Source organism: Cornus florida, unplaced genomic scaffold (genome assembly GCF_030987335.1).
Source record: "Cornus florida cultivar Cherokee Brave unplaced genomic scaffold, ASM3098733v1 CherokeeBrave_3.0.0_Hap2_Chr03, whole genome shotgun sequence".
Lineage (NCBI taxonomy): Eukaryota > Viridiplantae > Streptophyta > Magnoliopsida > Cornales > Cornaceae > Cornus > Cornus florida.
Window position 1 is genome coordinate 51,686,740 of NW_026775573.1, and position 4,622 is coordinate 51,691,361.

A 4,622-nucleotide genomic window follows, 5' to 3' on the forward strand; every position below is an offset into this window, starting at 1 on the left:
AGGTTTTACCGAGCCGGACACTTAGGTTCCGAGGCGAATGAACTACTCCCCGGTGCTGAGCCTGAGGGGAAGTTTGTTTATATTTTTTCTCAAACAACTTATCATGAGGCCGAGGATTCAAAAATGATAAGAGGCCAAGAAAGCGAGTAACAGTGGCTGTGAAGTTTCCTATTTGTTGACTTTGGAGACTTTCCTCCTCCATTAATACTCCCTTCTTGGCAACCAAATGTAGTGGACTACGTATATATGAACCGCATTTCTTTTCTATTTCTATCCGATGTGGGATAGAGACTAAATTTTGTCAAAAAGGTCGGTGTAAGGAATGCCTCTGGTATCGAGCTTGACAGCCTTAAATACCAGTGGGCCCTCCTTACACCGTAATTAACTATTTGAATATTCCCATATATAACAGAATGTAGCACATACTTTTTTGTCGATGTGGGATAGAAAGTTTTAACCATAGGCCATAACTCATTTTTTTTTCCTTAAAAATCATTGTAACGAATGCTTTTTAACAGCTTGCTTCTAACATTGCCTTGCATAAAAATTGCATAGTGCGACTTGGCATGCATAAAAATTGCCTAATGCGATGCATGCATAAAAGTTGCATAATCATAGAGTAGTATGGCCCCCATTTTTATAGAAAGAAATAAATAGAGTAGAGTTGTACTGAATATAGAAGCAAAATAAAGAAAAGTTTGGTTGACTGTGGACATACTCAGCCTTATTTGTGAAGAATTTATAGCAAAATTGACAAACTTATCTAATGGAAATACCTTTTAAGGTGTATTGCGTTCCAAGGACGTGCAATGGGACGTCCGCCAGCTTCGGCCAAACAATATGCTCCTTTCCCCACTACTTCGGTAACCCTGTAGGGTCCGGTCCAATTAGGTTCCAGTTTCTTTACATGAGCTGTCTCTTGCTTCAAAACCCAATCGCCTACCACAAAGCTCTTGAATCTGACGCGTTTGTTATAACTGTTACACACCTGCTGTTGGTATGCCGCGAGCCGAATTGCTGCTGCATCTCTACTTTCGTCCACAAGATCAAGGCTATGTTCGAGTTGTTGCTCATTGTTCCCTTCTAGTACCAAGGATGTCCGAAGGGTTGGGATTATGGACTCGGTAGGAATGACAGCTTCAGATCCATATGCCATAACAAATGAGCTTTCTCCCGTGGGTCGTCTTGGAGTGGTTCGATAGGCCCAGAGCACTTGAGGGAGATTCTCGTACCATTTTGTCTTCAATTTCTCCAATTTTTTCTTTAAGCACCCAAATATCGTGCGATTAGTTATTTCAGCTTGCCCATTGCCTTGTGGATGACTAACTGCAGCCAATTTTTGCAGGATTCCATGTTCGTTAAAGAACTTTCTTGTACTTCTGTTATCGAGGTTCTTACCATTGTCCATTACGATGACTTTTGGTACCCCAAACCGGCAAATAATGTTGCTCCAAATGAAATGCTTTACTTCTTCGTGGGTGACTCTAGAGAAGGCTTCAGCTTCCACCCACTTGGTGAAGTAATCCGTAGCCAGAAGCACATACTCCTTTTTTTCCACGGTTTTGGGTAACGGTCCTATTACATCAATCCCCCATTGGGCGAACGGCCATAGATTAGCCATGGCGTGCAAACCTTCGGTAGGTTAATGCTTTATTGGACCATGGCGCTGACACTTGTCACATCTTCTTGAGTATTCTTCGGCAGTCCGAGCCAAGTATGGCCAAAAATAGCCTTGGGTTAGAATTTTGTGTGCAAGGGATCTTCCTCCCGAATGATTTCCACAATCTCCTTTATGAATTTGTTTTAGAATTGTGAGAGCCTCAGTAGGGGTTAAACACTTGAGATAAGGACCGGAGAATGACCTTCGGTATAACTGGTTATTGATGATTGAGTATTTAGCCGCGGTAAGCCTAAGCTTCCTTGCCTAAACTTTTTGATTTGGGAGAACTCCCTCCTTGAGGTAGGCCTCGATTGGATCAATCCAGCATGGCTCGCGTGGAACTTCCGGGATCACCATCACCTCTTGCCAGGGATTAATGCTAGGTTCTTCGAGGACATCGATTGGAACAAGCCAAATCAACTCTTCGTCTGAAGATGATGCGGCTGCGGCCAATCGATCTGCTTCGGCATTTTCATCTCGTGGTACCTGATGGAATTCGATTTGATCGAACTCCCGGATGGCATTCTCTACAGCATCTTTGTATGACTTCATACGTTCCTCCTTGGGATAATAGTGCCCTGTCACTTGATTGATCACAAGCTGTGAGTCACTAAAAACTTTCAAGCACCGTACATGTAGCTGTTTAGCTAGCCGAAGGCTGGCAAGCAACGCCTCATACTCGGCCTCGTTATTAGTAGCTGGGAAATCTAGCCAAATTGACTGCTACAGCTTGGTACCCTCGGGTGTTGTGATGTCAATCCCGGCCCCTGCCCTTTTCTGGTTGGAAGAGCCATCAACCCGTAAGTCCCAGTACGGCTTTTGAAGTGTCGACTCCTCAGATTGATCTTCATACTCCAGTAGGAAATCCGCTACTGACTGCCCCTTGTGAGATACCTTTGGTGCATAGGTGATATCAAAAGAGCTAAGTTCAATAGCCTATTTTATAATTCGACCAGACAAGTATGGTTTAGCTAGGATAGCCCGTATAGGGTGATTTGTAAGTACCACTATGCTGTGAGATTCGAAGTAATGTCGAAGTTTCCTCTTGGCATAAATTAACGCCAGGATTATCTTTTCCGTCTTGCTGTACTGTGTCTCGGCATCCGTCATCATTTTGCTTGTGTAAAAGATTGGGTGCTAAACCTTGCCTCCTTCTTTGATCAACACTGCGCTTGTTGCTACAGCTGATACTGCCAAGTATAGGATGAGAGTGTCTCCGGGCGTTGGAGCAGAAAGGATTAGGGGTTTTATCATGTAGCTTTTCAATTGATTGAGAGCTTCCTGCTGCTGAGGTCCCCACATATCTTTGTTTTTGGATCGAATAGCATCAAAGAAAGGTTTATACTTATCAGATAATCGGGATATGAACCGGCTGAGGACCGCAATTCGGCCGGTTAGTACTTGCACTTCCCTGCGGGTTTTTGGCTCTTGGTTCTGTATGAGTGCCTTTGTCTGAGCTGGGCTTACTTCTATTCCTCTTTTATTTACAATGTGCTCGAGGAATTGTCCTGAAGAGACGGTGAAGGAGCACTTGGTGGGGTTCAGCTTCATATTGTACCTCTTGAGAGTATCAAAGACCTCCTGGAGGTGCTTCGGGTGATCCTCTTTCCATATACTTTTGACCACCATGTCATCGATATAGGCTTCAACTGTATTCCCCAGTAGATTATTGAAAATTTTATTAACAAGTCGCTGGTAGGTGGCTCCGGCATTCTTTAGACCGAAGGGCATCACTCTGTAGCAGTAAGTGCCCGTCTCTGTGATGAAAGCGGTTTTCTCCTCATCTTCAGGATTCATGGGAATCTGATTATAGCCGGAGTATGCATCGAGGAATGTCAGCCTCTCATAACCTGTCGTAGTATCCACCATTTGATCAATCTTGGGCAGAGGGAAGCTATCTTTTGGGCAAGCTTTGTTAAGGTTGGTATAATCTACGCATACCCTCCATTTCCCATTCTTCTTTTGAACGACTACTACATTTGAGAGCCATTGTGGGTATTGCACCTCTCGAATGAATCCTGCTTGTAATAGTTTATTTACTTCCTCGGCTATTATGCGATTCCATTCAGGTGCGAACCGTCGATGCCTCTGCTTGACTGGCCTGAATTCTGGGTTAACCCTCAAACTATGGCATGAGACCGTAGGATCGATCCCCACCATGTCCGAGTGATCCCAGGCAAAGACATCCGAATTGCACCGAATGACCCTGATCAATGTTTCCTTCTCTTCGGCTGTGCAAGATGAGCCAATGTAGGTGACCTTCTGAGGGTCTCCGAAGACTACCTCTATAGCTTTGAGGGACTCCTCGGTAGGTGCTTCAGCGTCGGCTTCTTCCACTGCCTTGAGATACTTGGGCAAAGGATACTGTAACTGCTATTTGATTGCGTCTTTGGGATTCGCCTCTGACTAAGTTGATTTCGACGCCTTCTTTGCTTCATATAGCGTTAGCATATAACATTCTTTTGCAGCAACCTGGTCTCCCCAGAGGTCGATGACCTCCCTGCCATCTGGGGATAAACACCTCATTACTTGATGAAGGGTAGAGGGGACTCCGTTCATACGATGGATCCAACCTCTCCCCATAATGAGGTTATAAGATGGATGAATCTCCATCACGACAAAGTTGTCCTTCAGAGTCCTCTTTGCTGTAGTAACGGATAGATCAATCACCCCAAGCGGATTCACCTTAGTACCATCAAACCCCATTAGGGGGCTGGAAGTTGGCCTGATGGATGATGGTGAAACCCCCAGCTGATCGAAGGCTGCTTTTGTAATGATGTTGGCGCTACTTCCCGGATCTATCAGCACCCTCCTGATCATATAATTCGCTACTAGGAGGCTAATGACCAAGGGGTCCTCATGAGGGGGCTGGACTCTAGACAGATCATTGTTACTGAATCCAATGTTGATGCTGCCTGGTGCAACCGTGTTTACCGAAGATAATCTTCGTAACTTATGAGCC